General features: G+C 44.6%; 1 long non-coding RNA gene across 1 annotated transcript in view; it reads left to right on the top strand.

Moving 5' to 3' along the window:
- The window catches only part of LOC125156394 (uncharacterized), a 40,063-nt gene that overhangs the window by 5,117 nt on the left and 11,903 nt on the right, over window positions 1-23,043 (top strand). The window contains exon 3 of the long non-coding RNA XR_007148582.1: window positions 5,244-5,316. This is a non-coding gene — a long non-coding RNA (uncharacterized LOC125156394). The remainder of the gene's footprint in view (window positions 1-5,243; window positions 5,317-23,043) is intronic.

The raw sequence follows: 23,043 nt of genomic DNA, 5'->3' as shown, positions 1-23,043 counted from the left end.
GGTTAAGGGTGTGACTCTTGATTTCCACTCAGGTTTGTGAGTTCAAGCCCCACGTTGGGTTTTGTGCTGACAGGCTCCATGGGATATCTTCCCCTCTTTCTGTGTGCACTCACTCTCAAAGTATAAAGGAATGAAATGAAATGAAATGGAAATTGAAAGGAAAGGAAAGGAAATGAATGAAGTGAAAATTATGTGTTTCCTAAGGGAACGCAGAGAACAAAAGGAGTTGTTGAGTGTTCTACCCTGGACTAGACACTATATCTTATGGGTAACATCTGTTCAGTTGTATAGTCACCGCATAGCTTTGCAAAGTAGCTGTGTTATTGTAGCCTACGTTTTATTTCTTTGGCAAATGCGGTTCAGGGAGGTGGATTACTCGCCCCATGATTCCATAGTTAATGGGTAGCTGAGGGGTTTGTCCATCAGCCCGTGAAGCTTCCACATCCATTCTCTGGTTCCTCAGCAGCTCTGAGATGAAGATAGAGATCCTAGTGCAGATCAATTCAGAATGTCAAAGGTAATGATGTCGGAACTCTAATTTAGGGTTTTCTTAAGAATCCAGGTTAGTCCAAGCATTTGCCCTTATATATTTGACCACTAGTGCTAACAAAAGTCATTAGTGCAGTGGCAACTAGTCCCTTGCTTTTACCATCAGAGATTTTAGGGTGGATGTCAGCTATGGCCATGGTGTCACAGTTTTTACATAATAAGCAAGATCTTGTCAAGCAGCACCTTAGATGTGGTGATATCTCCTCTTTTGAGCCAAATGATTTTTCTGTAAGGGAAGGATATCTAGTTGTAGACCATGTTACGTTAATTAAATTCAGCCTCTCTTTCGAGGATTTTGCTGTATGATTCTCTGTTGCCTAAGTTCCCAGTCTGGTTTCCCTTTGGGTTAGTACCCTTGACTAGTTCTAGGAAGCTTTTTCTTTGTTTGGAGATGTGTTTCCCCATGACTTTTCTGTACTGTGTTTTTGCCTTTTTACTTTCTTCTCTGGTTTTCTTGGTATTTTTTTTTCCATTAATTTTTCCACTTCTGCTAGCGAAGGACTCTCCTTTTTTCCAGAGGCCAAATCAAAAGCACTTAGAATCTCACGATTTAGGGAACCTCAGAGATTAATTCATCAAAATACCCTCTGGTACTTCAACCTCTGTTTAACCTCCTTGCCCAATGGTTGTTTCCATGGAGAATTTGAAACACAAAAGAGATTGAAGTGACCTGTTTGGATATGATACGTGACAGAAATGAGATTTCAATTCGGGTTCTTTTCTTGGTTTCTTTCTTTCCTTTCCTTCTTTGTTTTTTGTCTTCATTGTGCAGGGAAATGTTTTAATAATATAAAGCTGGAGAGTGGGTCTAATGAATACAATGAAGGAGAGTAAGAATCAAATTAACAGAAGAGAGCAGGTTTCAAGAAGAACAACACTGAGTTGGATAGGAATAAGAGTTTTAGAGGAGACATCAGAATATGGGGGTTTATGCCAAGTGAGATAAAGGTGAAAGACAGGAATGAAGGACCCAGGATTAGTGGAGTTGTTTAGAAAGGCATATTCAACTAGAGTGTTCAAGAGGGTCCCGACCAGGTTTATGGGTTTGTGTGTGTTGGGTTCATTGAAGGTGCGAGCATACTTCAGATTTTCTGATGAGAAAGATTAAAAATCATTTGAGCTGCTGGGAAGAGTCTGTTTACAGCAAATAGAACTATGATATCATCTACTTCCACCCCAACTGAGGGAGGATGGCTTAGATCCTCTGAAGGAATTGGGGTGGGGGGTGGAGATTCTGAACAACAGAGATGTATGGCCCAAGGCAAGCTGTCTCCTCACTCCACCTCTTTTCCTAAATCTTTGATGCCCTTCCCATGTACCTGGAGGGCTGGGCAGGGGTAGGACTGACTTGTCAAATCAGTTAGGGAGCTTCATCTGGATAGGTGATAACATGCCTATGTTGAGGAGACTGTGTGGATGACTGAGACTCTCAATTAGCATGTTCTCCGGGAGCAGGACATGGCTCCTACCCTCGGTCATTTGAGCCCATTCTTGTACGAGTCTGTGCCTTCATAGGCTAAAGATTGAAAGGTTGGAGAATGCCACTGAACCATGCCGAAGAGTGATATAGCAGTGGGAGCCCATCGGGAAGAAAATATTCAGGCAGCGTATAGAGAAATAGAGGCACAACTACCAGGACCATTTTGATCACAGTGTCTCTCCCTGAAGGCGTGGAAGGTCTTGCTAGTTATTATGGACCCAAATAAGGCAAGAGCAGTGTAGGAACAAAGTTGGCCTTTGGAATTTTTAATCTTTTAATCTCTAGTTAGTACTTCCACTCATAACATAGAAACCTTAAATTTGGTCTATTAAATGGAGGTCTACCTGACACACAATGTAATATGTGATGCAACATCTCTAGATGTTCCACGATGCTCGCCATAAGCGTAGCTCCCATCTGTTAATGTATGATGCTATTACGATACCACTGACTAGATTCCCTATGCTGTACCTTTGAGTCTTGTGATTTATTCATTCTATAATTGGAACCCTGAACTTCTCTCTCCCTGTCACCCATTTTGTCCATCCCCCCACTGGCCCGCTCTTCTGGCAACAGTCAATTCTCTGCATTTATGGGCCTGTTTCTGCTTTTTCTCTGTTTGTTCATTTGTTCCCCTTTTTAGATTCTACAAAGAAGTGAAATCATATAGGATTTGTCTTTCTCTGACTGACTTATTTCACTTAGCCTCCTACGTCAAGGTATATCCATGATGTTACACGTGGCAAGATCTCATTCTGTTTTATAGCTGCATAATATTCCATTGTGTGTCTGTGTGTGTTTGTGTGTGTGTGTATGTGTGTATGCGTGTGTGTATGCGTTTGTGTGTGTGTGGTCTGTTCATGTACTGGTGGACACTTGGGTTGCTTCCATAGCTTGTCTATTGTAAATAATGCTGCAATAATGATAGGAGTGCATATATCTTTTCAAATTAGTATTTCCATTTCCCTTGGGTAAATAAATACCCACTAGTGGAATTACTGGATCCTATGGTATTTGTATTTTTAATTTGTTGAGGCCCGTCCACTCTGGCTTTCACTGTGGCGATACCAATTTACATTGCATGACTGGTGCACAAGGGTTGTTTTTTCTCCACACCCTGAGCAACCCTTATTGTTTCCTGTGTGTTGAAATGGAGCCATTCTGACAGATGTGAGGTGAGAAGTCATTGTGGTAACGTTTATAGATTTAATTTTCAACCATTTCAGAGAATTCCCTGCCTGTCACCCTTGGTCATGGAAACTCAGACTGGGTCTTTCCTGGAGATTTCACAGGTTAGGAGAGGTGGAGGCAAAATAGAGAACTGAAAGCTTTTTTAAAACGGGGTCCAAATTTTGAAAGACCTGCACTCTGGAATCCGTAAAACACTGATGAAAGAAATTGAAGGTGACGGAAAGAGAAAGACATCCGATGCTCATAGATGGGAAGAATACTTATTTTGAAAGTGTCTACACTACCCAAAGCAATCTACAGATGTAATGCAATCCCTGTCAGTGTACCAACAGCATTTGTCACAGAGCTAGACAAACAATCCTAAACGTTGTATAGAACCACAAAAGGCCTTGAATGGCCAAAGCAATATTGCAAAAGAGGAAACCTGGAGGTATCGCAATCTCAGATTTCAATTTTATCCCAAAGCTGTAGTAATCCAAACAGTATGGTGGGTACTGGCGTAAAAAGTAGCCACATAGCTCAATGGACTAGAACCGAAAACCCAGAACTAAATCCACCACTGTATGGTCAGTTCATCTTCCACAAACAGGAAAGACTATGCAGTGGGGAAAAGGCCGTCTCTTCACCAAATGGTGTTGGGAAGAGTGGACAAGCCACATGCAAAGAATGAACCTGGAGCAATTTCTTTACCATACACACAAAGAAACTCAAAAGGAATTAAAGACGTAAGTGTGAGACCTGAAACCATAAAATATCCTTAAAGAGAGCACAGGCCGTCATTTCTCTGACTGTGGCTGTAGCAACATTTTACTAGTTCTGTCTCCTGAGCCAAGGGAAACAAAGCAAGAACAAACTATGGTGACTACATCAACCTGCAAAGCTTTTGCACAGTGAAGGAAACCGTCAAAACTAAAAGGCAACCTCTGGGATGGGAGAACATGTTTGCAAATATTTTGCAAATCCAGTAAAGGGTTAGTATCCACAATGTATAAATAATTGATACAAGTCAACATCCCCCCCCTCCAAAAAAGCCCAGTTTACAAATGAGCAGAAGACATGACCAGACATTTTTCCAAAGACAACATACAGATGGTCAACAGACACATGAAAAGATGCTCCCCAAAACTACAACGAGATACCACGTCACATCTGTCAGAATGGCTAAACTCCAGGACACAAGAAGCAAGTGTCTGCGAGGATGTGGAGACAAAGGAAACCTTTTGCACTGATGGTGGAAATGCAAATGGGTGAAGCCCCTGTGGAAAACAGTATGGAGGTTCCTCAAAAACTTAAAAACAGAAGTATCCTATGATCCAGTAATTGCACTACTGGATACTACCCAAGAGAATACAAAAACACGAATTCCATGGGACACACGCACCCCTGTGTTTATTGCAGCATTATTTCCAATACCCAGCGCAAGGGTCCATTGACAAATGAGTGAACGAAGAAGAAGTCCTATATTTATGTTTGTGTGTGTATATGTATATGCATACACAACACACACACTCTGGAATATTACTCAACCATAAAACAATGAAATCTTGCCATTTGCTCACCTGGATGCAGTCTGAGAGTAGTATGGTAAGCAAAGTCAGGGAAAGACAAATGCCATATGATTTTACTCACGTAGCACTTAAGAAACAACAAATGAGCAAAGGAGAAAAAAGAAGGAGAGACAAACCAAGAAACAGGCTCTTAATTGCCGAGACCAAACAGATGGTTTCCAGAGAGGAGGTGAGTGGTGGGAGGGGTGAAGGAGGTGATGGGGATGAAGAAGTGCCCTTGTCATGATGAGCACGGGGTGAGTATGGAGTTGGTGAAACACTATATTAAACTAATAAATCACTGGATGTTCCTATTACTGGAATGAAAATAAAACTTAATGAAAAAACCAGAGGCCAACTTTTAATTATACCAAGAAACTTCATTGAATAAACAGATAGCTGAGCTTTCCCTTAATTTTTGAAATTTTGTGTTTAAATAAATGAACATGTTTTTGTTGTATATTTTTGCTCTAAAGGCTTTCCGACAAACCTGGTCCTGATGATTCATGGCCTACATCACCTAGCCAAGGCTTAGATTTCGGTACCAAGGTAAAGTACCCACCTGTGAAACTCACTTCCTGCTCTGAATTTAGTTTTCTCCAGTATTTACTCTTAAAATTTAACAGTAGCCTGTATCATCATTTTATGTGTGTAATGGAAAGTTAGCAAGAACAAACCCCTTGACAGATACATGACGTGTTGAATTTTTTGTTTTGTTTTGTTTTGTTTTACTTTGGTAAATCCTAGAGGTGGAGGCTGAGAAAAGAATGGGCTGGAAAATATATAATGACGGTAAAATTATATTGGGAAAATCTTTCCCATAATGGAGGAAATGCGACATTTGGTTAAGGATAAGGATTCTTACCGTGATAGTAACATGACTGATAATACTCATGCCTAAATGAAATCTTATTGGATCCAAGTATCTATTGTACGTGGCCCCCGCCCCGGGCAAGTTTTATTCTGGTGAGATACAGGATTTTCCTTGGTCTCTATCCTTTGTTCTATATTTAGACTAAAATAATATTAGAAAATGTAGAAATTTAGATGTTTGCATTATTTCTCAACATTTACCTTACAAAGGTGTTCCCCTGTATTTTTAAATAACTCCATGAAGAGTAAGTGAAAATTGTGCATCTCCCTGAAGAATACATATTTTGCTGAGAAGAGTAGCCCTATGAGCAGAGGCTCTTCTTAGCCAAGTTGTCAAGTTTCTAATTTCAGAAATCTTTCATATTCTAGCTTTTAAAAATATCCCCTCCTAGTCCTTGTGTCAGATTCTAAAATTTAAAGTTTCAGACATCTGCTATTTATTTAAATATTCATTTCAAAGCCCCTAAATCATTATAAGCTACTGGAGGTTAGGAAACATACTTGTTTGACTCCTGGAGCTCCTAGAATGAAGTCTTGCTTGGAAGAAGCAATGTCATAGGTTTTGAATGTGAAAAAATGAGTAGGGAAATGGAATTCCGTAGAATGGAATTTGAAAAGTAATGAAATACGCATGATGTATCACAATTAAATATGTGAATTTAAAAAGTAAGGCTTCAGTTTATATTCCGTTTAGTGTTTAATACGTATAAATGCAAAGCGATTCTATTGAGAAAATCAGGAGTTACATACGAAAGAAGGTTACCATATATTTTTAGTCTCCTCCCATTGTGAGCTTAGAATTGCAGAGAAAAGGTCCTCAGCCTTTGTTTTTTCAACCCCATCTGTGTCCCATTACATACGTCCTTTGAAGGTTCACATTTCTTCCTAGAATTCTGATTCCCAATTCTTTCTCCATAGTGAAAGTTGATGTGTTAGGAACCTCTCTTTTTCTGTTCTTTTGTTAGTCTAGTAAGAGTTGATAGCTTTTAGGAAGCGATAGATGCCAGCAATTGAACAATTTATTTTATCGTGAAAAAACTTAAATTCTTTATTACAGTATTTATAACCAGATAACTGTAGAGTGATAAAAGTCAGTATTATTAGGGATATACTGTGAATCAAAGCCTCTGTTTTACGTATACATTGTATATATATGTATATGTATATATAATTACGTATATGTATATATATATGTATATATATATATATATATATCTCTGTATCTTTAAAAGGTTTAAAAGAGACTATTGCTCATAGTTTATTCCCAGTCCTACTTACGTACCTGTTGAAAAATGTATGTTGTTTCCACTTACCTTACTTGGCTCACATTTCTCCTTTTCTTCCTTGTCTTAAGCTCATGCTTGATTGATTGGTCATGTCTTATATTTTTTTTCCTTTTTTCCTCTTCTCCCCCCATGCTTTTTAAGGTATTTTTTTATTTTTTTAAAGTTTATTTATTTTGGAGCGAGAGAGAGAGAGTGCAAGCAGGGTAGGGGCATAGACAGAGGGAGACACAGAATCCAAAGTAGGCTCCAGCTCCGAGCTGTCAACACAGAGCTCAATATGGGGCTCAAACCCACAAACCGTGAGATCATGACTCATGAGCTGAAGTTGGACGCTGAACTGACTGAGCCACCTACGTGTTCCCCCCACCATGCTCTTTTTTAATGGTTTACCCCTACCCTAATTTTTCTTTGCAGAAAACATTTCTTTAGTGTCTGTTCTTTTAGTACATCACTTTCTGTCAACTCCATTGTCAACATATTGGTTATGGAATTCTACTGTCTGTGTGTGGTTTTCATCCATGGCTCATTGCCCCACAAGGTTTATTATTCTTTTCTTCTCTTTCTTGGAAGGAGCTGAGCTAAATGTTTTTGTAATGTTTGTATTTCTCTTGGAAAGAGAGTGAGAGAGAGAAAGAATGAGTAAGTGCTCATTGTTGTGATCTGAAACTATGCAAGGTATGATCTCAGTCCTTTTATATTTCTGTAGGGCTGTTTTGTGACCCAAGATGTCACTTATATTGGAGAATGTTCTATGTGCACTTAAGAGAAATGTGCATTCTACTGCTGTTGGATGAAAAGATCTCAATATATCGGTGTTGATATCCAGGTATATAAATGTATATATGAAGGCCAATATATATCTGTGTATATCTGAATACATCTGGTCCAGTGACACACTGGATCTCTGTTTCCGTACTGATTTTCTGCCTTGACGATCTGCCTATTGCCATGCGTGGAGTCTTAAAGTCGTCTACAATCATGGTATTTCTGTTTATACATTTATTCATGTTTGTGATTCATCGATTCATATATGTGGGCGTTTCACTTTGGGGGCATAAACATTTGTAATTGTTAGCTCCTCTTGGTGGATAGACCCCTTAATTGTGATAAAACGCCCTTCTGAATCTGTTACTAGAGTCTCTGGTTTAAAATCTAGTCTGTCTGGTGGAAGTATGGAGACTCCAGCTTTCTTTTGACTTCTAGTAGCATGATAGGTGGTTCCCCATAGCTTCACTTTGACTCTGGAGGTGTCCTGGGGGCTGTCTTGTTGACAGCATATAGATGGATCTTGTTCTTTGGTTTTGCTTTGTGTTTTATCCATTCTGATTCCCTGTGTCTTTTGATTGGGGCATTGAGTCCATTGACATTCAGAGGGATTAGTTAAAGATATGGATTCAGTGTCATTGTGTTATCTTAAGGTTTCATGCTTTTGGTGAGGCCTCTGGTCCTTTGTAGTCTCTGCTGCTTTCCACTCACAGAGTCGCCCCTTAGGATCTCCTCTAGGGCTGGTTTAGTGGTCATGAACTCCATTAGGTTTTGTTTGTCTGGGAAAGCCTTTCTCTCTCTTTCTATTCATATGACAGCCTTGCTGGGGAAAGGATTCTTTGCTGCATATGTTCCCATTCAGCACATTGACTGTTTCCTACCCCTCCCTTCTGCCATGACAAGTTTCTTTGGACAGGTCTGCTGCTACCCTTATGTGTCTTCCCTTGTAGATTAAGACCCGTTTGTCCCAAGCTGCTTTCAGAATTCTCTCTTGATCTTTGTATTTTTCCAGTTTTGCTTTGACATGTCATGGTGTTGCCCTGGTTTTGTTGATTTGGAAGGGAATTCTCTGTGCCCCCAGGAGTTGGATGCCTGTTTCCTTCCCCAGAAGAGGGAAGTTCTCAGGTATAAGTTGTTCAAATAAACCTTCTGCCCCTTTCTCTCACTCTTCTTCTTCTGGGACTCCTATTATGTGGCTAATATTTCATCTCACCGAATCAATTAGATCTCTAGTACCTGCCTCGTGGTCTAGTAATTTCCTTTCTCTGCTTCATCTTTGTCCACAATTGTATCTTCTATTTCACTGATTCTCTCTTCTGCTTCTCCCATCCTTGCTGTCACTGCATCCAGTTTGTTTTGTAACTCGTTTACAACATTTCATTTTCGGCATTCATGGTGACCATTCCTTAGGTCCTTGATCTCTGAAGCAGTAGATTGCTATCTTGTATGCTTGGTTTCAAGCCTGGCTATGCGTCTTATGAGTGTTATTCCAAAAACGTGCTCAGATATATTGTTTCTGTCTCTTTTGAGCACTTCTCTGGCTGTCCTTTCTTCCTGGAAATTTTTTGAGGAGAATTTTTAGTTTTTAAATATATGAAATTTATTGTCAAATTGGTTTCCATACAATACCCTGTGCTCATCCCAAAAGGTTCCCTCCTCAGTACCCATCACCCACCCTCCCCTCCCTCCCACCCTCCATCAATCCTCAGTTTGTTCTCAGTTTTTAACAGTCTCTTATTCTTTGGCTCTCTCCCACTCTAACCTCTTTTTTTTTTCCTTCCCCTTCCCCATGGGTTTCTGTTAAGTTTCTCAGGATCCACATAAGAGTGAAACCATATGGTATCTGTCTTTCTCTGTATGGCTTATTTCACTTAGCATCACACTCTCCAGTTCCATCCACGTTGCTACAAAAGGCCATATTTCATTTTTTCTCATTGCCACGTAGTATTCCATTGTGTATATAAACCACAGTTTCTTTATCCATTCATCAGTTGATGGACATTTAGGCTCTTTCCATAATTTGGCTATTGTTGAGAGTGCTGCTATAAACATTGGGGTACAAGTGCCCCTATGCATCAGTACTCCTGTATCCCTTGGATAAATTCCTAGCAGTGCTATTGCTGGGTCATAGGGTAGGTCTATTTTTAATTTTGTGAGGAACCTCCGCACTGCTTTCCAGAGCGGCTGCACCAATTTGCATTCCCACCAACAGTGCAAGAGGGTTCCCGTTTCTCCACATCCTCTCGAGCATCTATTGTCTCCTGATTTGTTCATTTTGGCCACTCTGACTGGCGTGGGGTGATATCTGAGTGTGGTTTTGATTTGTATTTCCCTGATAAGGAGCGACGTTGAACATCTTTTCATGTGCCTGTTGGCCATCCGGATGTCTTCTTTAGAGACGTGTCTATTCATGTTTTCTGCCTATTTCTTCACTGGGTAATTTGTTTTTTGGGTGTGGAGTTTGGTGAGCTCTTTATAGATTTTGGATACTAGCCCTTTGTCCGATATGTCATTTGCAAATATCTTTTCCCATTCCGTTCGTTGCCTTTTAGTTTTGTTGGTTGTTTCCTTTGCTGTGCAGAAGCTTTATATCTTGATAAGGTCCCAGTAATTCACTTTTGCTTTTAATTCCCTTGCCTTTGGGGATATGTCGAGTAAGAGATTGCTACGGCTGAGGTCAGAGAGGTCTTTTCCTGCTTTCTCCTCTAAGGTTTTGATGGTTTCCTGTCTCAAATTCAGGTCCTTTATCCATTTTGAGTTTATTTTTGTGAATGGTGTGAGAAAGTGGTCTAGTTTCAACCTTTTGCATGTTGCTGTCCAGTTCTCCCAGCACCATTTGTTAAAGAGACTGTCTTTTTTCCATTGGATGTTCTTTCCTGCTTTGTCAAAGATGAGTTGGCCATACGTTTGTGGGTCTAGTTCTGGGGTTTCTATTCTATTCCATTGGTCTATGTGTCTGTTTTTGTGCCAATACCATACTGTCTTGATGATGACAGCTTTGTAGTAGAGGCTAAAGTCTGGGATTGTGATGCCTCCTGCTTTGGTCTTCTTCTTCAAAATTCCTTTGGCTATTCAGGGCCTTTTGTGGTTCCATATGAATTTTAAGATTGCTTGTTCTAGCTTCGAGAAGAATGCTGGTGCAATTTTGATTGGGATTGCATTGAATGTGTAGATAGCTTTGGGTAGTATTGACATTTTGACAATATTTATTCTTCCAATCCATGAGCAGGGAATGTCTTTCCATTTCTTTAAATCTTATTCAATTACTTTCATAAGTTTTCTATAGTTTTCAGCATACAGATCTTTGACATCTTTGGTTAGATTTATTCCTAGGTATTTTATGCTTCTTGGTGCAATTGTGAATGGGATCAGTTTCTTTATTTGTTTCTGTTGCTTCATTGTTAGTGTATAAGAATGCAAATGATTTCTGTACATTGATTTTGTGTCCTGCAACTTTGCTGAATTCATGTGTCAGTTCTAGCAGACTTTTGGTGGAGTCTATCGGATTTTCCATGTATAATATCATGTCATCTGCAAAAAGTGAAAGCTTAAATTCATCTTTGCCAATCTTGATGCCTTGGATTTCCTTTAGTTGTCTGATTGCTGATGCTAGCACTTCCAACACTATGTTAAACAACAGCGGTGAGAGTGGACATCCCTGTCGTGTTCCTGATCTCAGGGAAAAAGCTCTCAGTTTTTCCCCGTTGAGGATGATGTTAGCTGTGGGATTTTCATAAATGGGTTTTATGATCTTTAAGTATGTTCCTTCTATCCCGACTTTCTCAAGGGTTTTTATTAATAAAGGGTGCTGGATTTTGTCAAAGGCCTTTTCTGCATCGATTGACAGGATCACATGGTTCTTCTCTTTTTTTTTTTTGTTAATGTGATGTATCACGTTGATTGATTTGCGAATGTTGAACCAGCCCTGCATGCCAGGAATGAATCCCACTTGGTCATGGTGAATAATTCTTTTTATATGCCGTTGAATTCGATTTGCTAGTATCTTATTGAGAATTTTTGCATCCATATTCATCAGGGATATTGGCCTGTAGTTCTCTTTTTTTACTGGGTCTCTGTCTGGTTTAGGAATCAAAGTAATACTGGCTTCATAGAATGAGTCTGGAAGTTTTCCTTCCCCTTCTATTTCTTGGAATAGCTTGAGAAGGATAGGTATTATCTCTGCTTTAAACGTCTGGTAGAACTCCCCTGGGAAGCCATCTGGTCCTGGACTCTTATTTCTTGGGAGATTTTTGGTAACTGATCCAATTTCTTCGCTGGTTATGGGTCTGTTCAAGCTTTCTATTTCCTCCTGATTGAGTTTTGGAAGAGTGTGGGTGTTTAGGAATTTGTCCATTTCTTCCAGGTTGTCCAATTTGTTGGCACATAATTTTTCATATTATTCCCTGATAATTGCTTGTATTTCTGAGGGATTGGTTGTAATCATTCCATTTTCATTCATGATTTTATCTATTTGGGTCATCTCCCTTTTCTTTTTGAGAAGCCTGGCTAGAGGTTTGTCAATTTTGTTTATTTTTTCAAAAAACCAACTGTTGGTTTCGTTGATCTGCTCTACCATTTTTTTAGACTCTATATTGTTTATTTCTGCTCTGATCTTTATTATTTCTCTTCTGCTGCTGGGTTTAGGCTGCCTTTGCTGTTCTGCTTCTATTTCCTTTAGGTGTGCTGTTAGATTATGTATTTGGGATTTTTCTTGTTTCTTGAGATAGGCCTGGATTGCGATGTATTTTCCTCTCAGGACTGCCTTCGCTGCGTCCCAAAGCGTTTGGATTGTTGTATTTTCATTTTCGTTTGTGTCCATATATTTTTTAATTTCTTCTCTAATTGCCTGGTTGACCCACTCATTCGTTAGTAGGGTGTTCTTTAACCTCCCTGCTTTTGGAGGTTTTCCAGACTTTTTCCTGTGGTTGATTTCAAGCTTCATAGCATTGTGGTCTGAAAGTATGCATGGTATAATTTCAATTCTTGTAAACTTATGAAGGGCTGTTTTGTGACCCAGTATATGATCTATCTTGGAGAATGTTCCATGTGCACTCGACAAGAAGTATATTCTGTTGCTTTGGGATGCAGAGTTCTAAATATATCTGTCAAGTCCATCTGATCCAATGTCTCATTCAGGGTCCTTGTTTCTTTATTGACAGTGTGTCTAGATGATCTATCCATTTCTGTAAGTGGGGTGTTAAAGTCCCCTGCAATTACCACATTCCTATCGATAAGGTTGCTTATGTTTATGAGTAATTGTTTTATATATTTGGGGGCTCCGGTATTCGGTGCATAGACATTTATAATTGTTAGCTCTTCCTGATGGATAGACCCTGTAACTATTATATAATGCCCTTCTTCATCTCTTGTTACAGCCTTTAATTTAAAGTCTAGTTTGTCTGATATAAGTATGGCTACTCCAGCTTTCTTTTGGCTTCCAGTCACATGATAAATAGTTCTCCATCCCCTCACTCTCAATCCAAAGGTGTCCTCAGGTCTAAAATGAGTCTCTTGTAGACAGCAAATAGATGGGTCTTGTTTTTTTATCCATTCTGATACCCTATGTCTTTTGGTTGGCGCATTTAATCCATTTACATTCAGTGCTATTATAGAAAGATACGGGTTTAGAGTCATTGTGATGTCTGTAGGTTTCATGCTTGTAGCGATGTCTCTGATACTTTGTCTCACAGGGTCCCCCTTACGATCTCTTGTAGGGCTGGTTTAGTGGTGACAAATTCCTTCAGTTTTTGTTTGTTTTGGAACACCTTTATTTCTCCTTCTATTCTAAATGACAGACTTGCTGGATAAAGGATTCTCGGCTGCATATTTTTTCTGTTTAGCACACTGAAGATCTCATGCCAATTCTTTCTGGCCTGCCAAGTTTCAAAAGAGAGATCAGTCACGAGTCTTATAGGTCTCTCTTTATATGTGAGGGCACGTTTATCCGTTGTTGCTTTCAGAATTTTCTCTTTATCCTTGTATTTTGCCAGTTTCACTATGATATGTCGTGCAGAAGATCGATTCAAGTTACGTCTGAAGGGAGTTCTCTGTGCCTCTTGGATTTCAATGCCTTTTTCCTTCCCCAGTTCAGGGAAGTTCTCAGCTATAATTTCTTCAAGTACCCCTTCAGCACCTTTCCCTCTCTCTTCCTCCTCTGGGATACCAATTATGCGTATATTATTTCTTTTTAGTGTATCACTTAGTTCTCTCATTTTCCCCTCCTACTCCTGGATTTTTTTATCTCTCTTTCTCTCAGCTTCCTCTTTTTCCATAACTTTATCTTCTAGTTCACCTATTCTCTCCTCTGCCTCTTCAATCCGAGCTGTCGTCGTTTCCATTTTGTTTTGCATTTCGTTTAAAGCGCTTTTCAGCTCCTCATGACTGTTCCTTAGTCCCTTGATCTCTGTAGCAAGAGATTCTCTGCTGTCCTCTATACTTTTTCAAGCCCAGCGATTAATTTTATGACTATTATTCTAAGTTCACTTTCCGTTATATTATTTAAATCCTTTTTGATCAGTTCATTAGCTGTTGTTATTTCCTGGAGATTCTTCTGAGGGGAATTCTTCCGCTTGGTCATTTTGGATAGTCCCTGGAGTGGTGGGGACCTGCAGGGCACTTCCCCTGTGCTGTGGTGTATAACTGGAGTTGGTGGGCGGGGCCGCAGTCCGACCTGATGTCTGCCCCCAGCCCAGTGCTGGGGCCACAGTCAGGCTGGTGTGTGCCTTCTCTTCCCCCCTCCTAGGGGCGGGATTCACTGTGGGGTGGCGTGGCCCGTCTGGGCTACTTGCACCCTGCCAGGCTTGTGATGCTGGGGATCTGGCGTCTTAGCTGGGGTGGGTAGGCAAGGTGCACGGGGGCAGGAGGGGCAGGCTTAGCTCGCTGCTCCTTAGGTGATCCACTTCAGGAGGGGCCCTATGTCAGCAGGAGGGAGTCAGATCCGCTGCCGGAGGTTTGGCTCCGTGGAAGCACAGAGTTGGGTGTTTGCGCAGAGCAAGCAAGTTCCCTGGCAGGAACTGTTTCCCTTTGGGATTTTGGCTGGGGGATGGGCGAGGGAGATGGCGCTGGCGAGCGCCTTTGTTCCCCGCCAAGTTGAGCTCTGTCGTCCGGGGGCTCAGCAACTCTCCTTCCCTTTGTCCTCCAGCCTTCCCGCTTCCCGAGCAGAGCTGTCAACTTATGACCTCCCAGACTCTAAGTCGCGCTTGCTGTCGGAACACACTCTGTCCGGCCCCTCCGCTTTTGCCAGCCAGACTTGGGGGGCTCTGCTTGGCTGGCAGGCTGCCCCTCCGTCCCGGCTCTCTCCTGCCAGTCTGTGGAGCGCACACCGCCTCACCGCCCTTCCTACCCTCTTCCGTGGGCCTCTCGTCTGTGCTTGGCTCTGGCGACTCCGTTCTGCTAATCCTCTGGCGGTTTTCTGGGTTATTTAGGCAGGTGTAGGTGGAATCTAAGTGATCAGCAGGACGCGCGGTGAGCCCAGCGTCCTCCTACGCCGCCATCTTCCCTCTCTCCTCGCCAAAATAATTTCCCAAGGAAAATACTCCAGAGTAATTAACAGGCGTTACCTACCCAAGGAATGGAACAAATAGGAAGTTCAGGTTCTAAGGAGCTGCCTTGTTTGTGCCAGTGGCCCGACGCTAGCTCTTTATTAATTGCACCACCTGGGATGCTGATAGCGAACTGAGCTTTGGGACATTTCAGGCCTGGCATGGAATGCAGTTTTTACACAAGCTGCCACAGGGCACTGCTCTCCATGTGCTTTCTTTCCTGACCACTCTTCAATTAAGAAGTGTGTTACTGCCTTTCAGCCAGAAAATTCTGTGATGTCTTGTCTTGTGGTTCAGAAATCCGATTTCACAGCCTATCTTCCGTTAGATGAAAGTGTTTACGGTGTGTCTGGAGCTGGAGTAAGTTCCTGTGGGTGCCCAAGAGCAGGGGCCTCCTCTCTCCTCTCATTAATTTGCTGATGCCTAACTGCACTGACGCAGCGGTGAGATACCGGGGAGAGAGCTGAGGAGAATTCTTCAGTTTCGTCGTTTTGGCCTGATTCCTGCCCTTTTTGTGTTTTAATAGCTTGTTCTGTGTCCCACACCTGCGAGTTCTACTGTATTAAAAAGGGGTCCTACACGGTCCACGGCCTGGCAGTTGAACAAATGTTTTTGGAGTGTGTTGTGTGCACTCTTTTGGTGCGTCTTTGGCTGCTTTTCTCGCTACTTGGAGTGGTGGCTTGGGCCTTCCACCAGGTGTGCTTTGATTTGTTTGTTGAAGTAATCCTGGAAAAGAGGAGAAGAGGGTGGTGAGGAATCCTTAGCCCAAACAAAGAGGGAAATGACAGGAGTGGGAAAAAAGACCAGGCAGTGACTCAAAGGAGCTATAGGGCTTAATCCAGAAAGAGAGGGAGGAAAATGAAGAAGGGGATCTGGAAAAGTATAGAGAAAATGCCCGATCAAACAAACAAACAAACAAACAATCAGAACAGGGGAACAAAGGAAAAAAATATATATATATATACATAATTAGCTTTTTTTTTTTGCCATGGACTTTGTCAGTGGTACGGCTTGGGGTTCTGGCTCTAGAACCCTGCGCCGCATCACCCTGGAGCCAAAGCCAATGACCTGCATATGGTTATGAGCTACTCTGAGAATGTGGAGTTGGGGAAAGGTCCCAGCTTTGCAGCTGGACAGCCTTGAGTTCAAGTTCCAGCCCTGCCATTTGGCAGATTCACGAACCTTTCTGGCTTCCGTTTCCTCATGTATGGGATGGCAGGGGGTCACGTACCAACACGGCACTACATTGTGCTGTCGCTGCCGAAGATTCACCAGTATTTATGAAAGGACCAGGTGCTGTGTTTGGCTTACCCTTTGAGAGTTGAGGGGCACCTGGGTGGCTCAGTCGGTTAAGTGTCCAACTCCTAATTTCAGCTCAGGTCATGATCTCACAGTCATGAGATCGAGCCCTGTATTGGGCTCCACACTGAGCATGGAGGCTGCTTACGATTCTCTCTCTCTCTCCTCCTTTCTCCCCCCCGCCCACCCCTCTTCCCCACTTGCACTCTCTCTCTTGCTCTCTAAAATAAATTAAATAAAAATAACTCAGTTGCAGAAGGATGTTTTGCTGCCCTGTCTGGTCACATCCGAACTTGTAGATGTTTTAGCACAGGATCTTGCTCTCCCTGGTAAGCCCTGGGCTGGGGGGCAGGGTGTTGTAGACCTGGAAGGGGGTATTTCTTGGGGTCCAAAGGAATGAGCCCTCAAATGGAGGTCAGGAAGGCTGAGTCTCGCCTGACTGCCTCGCCATCCTGAGGTGGGCAGCTGGATCTCCCCTCTGAGTCTGGTGGGTCACTGGCCCCATGGAAGTAATCCCTCAGCCAAAGAAGGTCCAACACCCTCGTGAGCCTCCTGGCCCTGCCACTTAAGCACTCTGTGCCCCCGGGGGTCAGCAGCTAAGAGTGCTGAACTCCAGTGGGAGGCGGTGTGTTTTTCTTCTAGTAGGTACAGGAAGACAAGTGAATAGGTTCTTACACTTTTTTTTCTCACAGAATCTCGAAGGAACTCGGGTTTATAAAGGATGGGAACAGCTCCCTTTGCAGTGAGCCTCCCTTTAAAAATCAGGTAGCTGAGAGGTGCCTGGTGGTTCAGTCAGTTAAGCGTCTGGCTCTTGATTTCAGTTTGGGTCATGATTTCTCAGTCCTGGGGTCAGGCTCTGTGCTGACAGCAGGGAGCCTGCTTGGGATTCTCTTTCTCACTCTGTCTCTCTCTGCCCCTTCCTGGCTTGTTCTCTCTCTCCCTCTCTCTCTCCCTCCCTCCCTCCCTCACTCCCTCTCTCCCTCCCTCCCCCTCCCTCAAAATAAATAAAACCTTAAATTAAAAATAGCCAGATAGCTGAAGCCCCAAGAGTTCAAGAGATTTGGGTGATGCCTGGGACCTTGAATGAATGGTCCTTTAGTTTGTATTATTTAGTAAGTTATGTTTCATTAGTAAATTCAGATTATAGCAACTATCGTAGATTTTTTCCTTCTTTTGTTTTTTTCTCCCTTTTTTGAGAAATAAAGACATCTTTACACCCCCCACATATTAGCCACTGCTCTAAATCACCAATCCACAAAGCAAGCTTCCTGTCGAGTAGGTACAAGTAGCAACTCCTCTTTACTGATGAGGGAAACCGAAGCTCAGAGAGGTTTAGAGGCTGGACTGAGGTCACACAACTTGAGAAGCAGCACAGCAGGGTGCTGTAGCCAGCCTCACCCATTTCACTGTGGGGAATCCCTTGCAAAGCTAGCTAGAACAATAAAGAAGTCCAGAAACACAAAGCCAAAAGGGAAAGAGGCTCAAAAAACTGATTTTATTGGTTCAAGGGTATGGGAAGTTGGGGTGCAGACTGCCAGCTTCAGGTGCAGTTCTGTCCAGGGGTCCCGATGATGTCATGAGGACCTTCTCTGTTTTCCTGTCTCTGTGCTGATTTTCTGTGCGTTGGCTTTATGCTTCGCCTGTCTCTGCGGGGAGGGGGAGTGTTGCCCGGCCGCTCTTGGGGTACGGCCTGCAAGCTTGGCATCAGCAGACAGAGAGCTTCCCCTCCCCCTTGGTTTTGGGGGAAGATGTAGGAGGAGATTTTGTTCACAGAACATGGAAGAGGTACACTGATCCCTGCTCGGGTAGGCAGAGGCCAGGAAGACTCCCGGGAGGAGGGGACATCTGGGCTGAAGCCTGAGTTGCACTTAGCCCGCTGGAGCATGTAGGGAGGGGCACCTGGCCGGAGGCACAGGTGAGCGAGGGCACAGAGCGGAGCCCATGGCGCCGCCTTTGGGGAGCAGCGTCTGAGGGTCCATGGTCCAAGGCACAGCCGGAGACGCTGCCTGCTAGGTCCTCAGCGCCCAGGGCGCTTGCAGGGGAGGCAGAGCAGCAAAACCTGCGCTCTGCTCTTCCCCTCTCCTCTTCACTTTGCCCAAATGCCGAGAACGATTTTTAAAGCCACCCTGACACCCTCCAGATATCCTGCGTTAACCAGCCTCTCCGCTGCGAGTTTCTGGCAGCCGCGAGAGTCAAGGGGCCTCCGTCTCTTTAGCTCCTGCTGGCTCAGCGTTACTCACCCACCTGCACTGCCAGGCGCCGACCACCTGAGACCCCAGGTGGGGTCGGGTAGGCCCTGAGTCAGGACTGAGGCAGCAGGCCTCAGAGGAGCAGGTGGCAACCGGGCTGCTTTTTATTTTGGCCTCATATGCGCCCCAGGCACAGTGCTGGGGGCTTTATACCAGGGGTCCCCTTGGCCAAGTCCAGCCTTTTTGTGAAACTGCTCTTGAGCAGAGAAGAATGGTTTTTACATCCTAAAAGAGGGTTATAAAAACAAGAGACAGTGGGACAGAGACTGTGTGTGGCCTGAAAATAGGTTTGACGGATGGAGTAAGTGAAAATGCAGATTGCTGGGGGGGGGGGGTGGTGGTGGTGCGGGGCATCTGGCTGGCTCAGTCAGTTAAGCCTCAGGCTCTTGATTTCAGCTCAGGTCACAGTCTTGGGGGTTGTGAGATTGAGCCCTGCATAGGGCTCTGCACTAACATGGCGGAGCATGCTTGGGATTCTCTCTCCCTCTCTGCCCCCGCTCTCTAAATAAATAAATACACTTAATTTTTTTTTTTAAAGTTCAGATTGCCTGGTTGAATCTGAATTTCAGGACAACAAGTAGTCTTTTAGCATAGGTATGGTCCACGCAATATTTGGTACATACTTGCACAAAAAAGAAATTCCTTGTGTATCTGAAGTTTAGGTATCGCTGGGCAGCCTGTATTTTACCTGGCAGTCCTATTCCAGAACCTGAAGTGTTTGCTGTCTGACCCTCTCCGGAAAATACTGCCCATCCTGGCCTTGAACACACAGCAGATGAGATCAGACGTCCAAGGGACTTAAAGACACTGCCTGGGTCAAAACCCAGTGAGCTTTAGCTGCTGGTGTTAGTGCTACTAATATAATCAGAGTGATCACCAAACATATGTTGAGCACATGCTGTTTGTTTGCCTCGTCAGCGTCCTAGAGGTGGACACTAAACGCCCTCAGATGTATAGTGGAAGTCAGGCCATGATAAATTCTAAGGAAACGTCTACAGCAGCAGAAGGGGGTAGGGCGTGGAGCTCTTTTTACACAGGGTGGGTCTGAGCCCCTGCCCCCATTCTGAGCGCTGTGCGTGTGTTTTTATGAAGTCCGCACATGACAGCCCAGACAGGTGGTGTGAGTGTCATCTCCATTTCACAGATGAGGAAACTGAGGCCTGAGGTCACCTCGCTAATGGCAGAATTGGAGTTTGACCTGGGCCTAGTGGCCCCCTAAACTCAAGTTTTTACTGACTTCCCTCAGGCGCCTTCCTTTACATGGTGCCAGCTGCGTGCCGTAAGGCCCTCTGCCCAGCTTTTCCATAATCCTTCTGACAGCCCTGCACCCTGGGCTGTGTTATTCCTATCCAGGCACAGGAGGGGTGAGCACAGAACCGTGCGGAGAGGCAGCGGAGAGGCAGCGGGGAGTAGTGGCTGATCTGAAACCTGGCAGGGTTCAAGGTGGGCAGCACGAGGGTACCTTGGTGTGGGTGGGCAGGTGGTGGGAGTGAGGAGAGAAGGCAAGACAGGCCCCAGAGTCCCGGGAGCCCTCTCTTCCGGCTTTGCAGGTTGGTCCGGATTTCCCTGCCTGATTCCCTCCTGAGATTACACCTCCTATATGTTGTTTCAATATTTGCAGGTGGAGGGTGGGAGGGCGGGGCTGGTTTCTAAACGGTTGCAGGGTGGGGCTGGAAGTGTGCTGGGGCCTGTGCTCACTGGTGGCACGTGGAGGGGTGGGGTCACAGCCCCAGAGGCCACCTAGGTCCTAAATAACCTGTGGATGAGAAGCTGGGGTGGGTGAACAGAGCCTAAGAGCCCCTTCACAATTGCCTGTTCACCTAACTGACACTCGTGAGCATCCACTGTGGGCCAGGCCGTGAACCCTACGGTCGCTGCCATCTAAGAGTGGCTCCTGCCTGTACAATTCCTACTACGTGCCAGGTGCTGTCTCATTTGCCGATGAGGTGGGGTACTATTATCCAACACCCCATGGTACGGGTGGGGAGACTTGTCCAGCATCATGAGAGGTCAAGGATTCAACACCAGTTCAGTGACACCGCGTTCTGGCTCCTAGCCTCTCAACTGCCTCCTAACATCCTGTCGTTAGAGCTAAGAAGCTGGTTTCGGAAGAAGTGAGCTCCCCATCATTTGGAGGAATGCAGGCAGATGTTGGAGGACTCCGAATAGATGCTGGACAGAAACGAAGTCTTTCTGACCACTTTGACCTTTGAAGTTGGCTCCCCCTGACTAAAAGACCCCCACAGGCATGGTTGTAAGAGTCCTATCCGGGTGACCCAGGTCTCCTGACTCCTATTTTAGTGCTGTTTTGGTTCCCACGTTGGGCAAGACTGAGGAACCCCTTCTCATAGGTTTCTCAGCACTTTGGGATTTCACAGGGCCTGACCCATTTCTGGGCAGGTTGGAGGCAGAGCTGACTGTCAGACCTTGAGTTCAAGTCCTGGCTGCGACCTTTCCTGGTTGTGTGCCTTAGGGCAAATCGCGTCAATTCAGTTTACCCATCTTTAAGATGGGGAGGAGAGGGGCACCTGGATGGCTCAGTCAGTTAGGCATCTGACTCCTGATTTCAGCTCAGGTCATGGTCTCGTGGTTTGTGAGTTCAAGCCTTGCATCGGGCTCCGTGCTGACAGCACAGAGCCTGCTTGGGATTCTCTCTCTCTCTCATGCCTTTCTGCCCCTCCCCCACTCACATGCATACATGTGCATGCGCTCTCTCTCTCTCTCTCTCTGGAAAAAAAAACTTTAAAATGGGGATGAAAATATTTTTGCAAGAATTAAATAAGGTATTCTGTACAAAGTACATGGCACATAGTATGTGGTCAGTAAACATACTCTCTTACTCTTAAGCTGGAGTAACAAAACTATTTCAAAAGGTCTCCAGCTTCTGCTTTGAGGCCTTTGTTAGAATAAAGACCTGGGTCTGAATCCTGCCTCCTCTGCATGACCTTGGGTGGGTTATCTAATAGCTCTCTGCCTCAGTTTCTTCCATCTGTAAAATGGGACTATGTCGGTAATCTATCTTGGGTTGTCATGCCATAAACAGTCCCAGGAACACCATGAGTGCTCAAAAAAAAAAAAAAGAAAAGAAAAGAAAACCAGTAAGTTTTTAGTATCATACAACTCCTGCTATGTGCTAGCCAGGCCTCCTCTTTTGCAAATAACACCCCATTGAATCCTCACCCCTGGACAGGAAGGGCTGAGCTGGATGCAAACACAGGTCTCTGTGGCTGTAGTCGCACCACCCATAGCCACTGCCTCTGTGCTGCCTCAGTCAGGCATGATTCCGGGGCCAAAGCTCAGCAAATCACGTGGGCTTGTTCAGGGAGCCAGGATGCCACACTGCCACCGCCACCCCCAGACCACCCCTAGGTTCCTCACAGCTGTCGACCTCCACAGCAGATCAGTTCCAGGCTCATGCCTGGGAGCCTGAGAGGGGAAAGGTGGTTGAGCTTCATTTCAGAGGCTTTCTGTGGCCCTCTGCCCCGTGCCCACGGGGGTGGTCGGTTCCCCTGGGGATGGGTCCTCCCCTGGCCAGTTTGGGCCATAGCCTCTTCCTGCAGTGAGACAGTGCCCTCTCCCGTGAGGCTGCAGGGACCGACCTTCCGGGGGAGGCTTTCCCCCGCTGCCTTTTTAATTTCCTCTTCTGGCCTCAGGCTGTCAGCGCGTTATTAACTTCTGGGGAAGTCGGGAGCCAGCAGAGTAGGGGAGGCACCTCCCTCGTCAGAACCCCTCCCTCAGGCTCAGAACTACGCCCTTGGTGCTGTGTCCCCACCTCCACTACCCACCCCTCCCCAGATCCATCCCCAGGAGCCTGCCTTCCCTGGGGATTACCCTGTCTGAGTTTCAGGGTCCATAGCTACAAACAGACAACCTTCATTCTGTGGGGTTTGGACTTGAGACAACGTGTGTATACAGTCCGGGTAACAATAGGAAACAGTTGATTCCTCCAAACGGAGCACACGAAGATGAATTTAATAAGGGTGCTATTGACCAAGGCAGGATGGGGTGGGTGGGGAGAAGGGTGCAGCACCCCGCGGTTGGAATAGTGGGGAGCCGGGAACTGTTGCCTGCCCCAGTCTGATATGGGAAGCAAGGAGAGGTGGCCAAAAGGGACTGGCTGTGTGAGGAAGGTCCCCAGACAGGAGCTGTGACTGCTGAGTCTCTTCCTAAGGAGTTTGGCTGCTAGTTTTCTGTCTCCTCTGAAATCCCCCACTGCAATGTGGCATGCGTGAGAGTAGCTTGGAAAGCTTGATCAACACCCCA

This window comes from Prionailurus viverrinus, chromosome F2 (assembly GCF_022837055.1).
Source record: "Prionailurus viverrinus isolate Anna chromosome F2, UM_Priviv_1.0, whole genome shotgun sequence".
Taxonomy (NCBI): Eukaryota; Metazoa; Chordata; class Mammalia; order Carnivora; family Felidae; genus Prionailurus; species Prionailurus viverrinus.
This window is presented reverse-complemented; position numbering and strand designations above follow the sequence as displayed.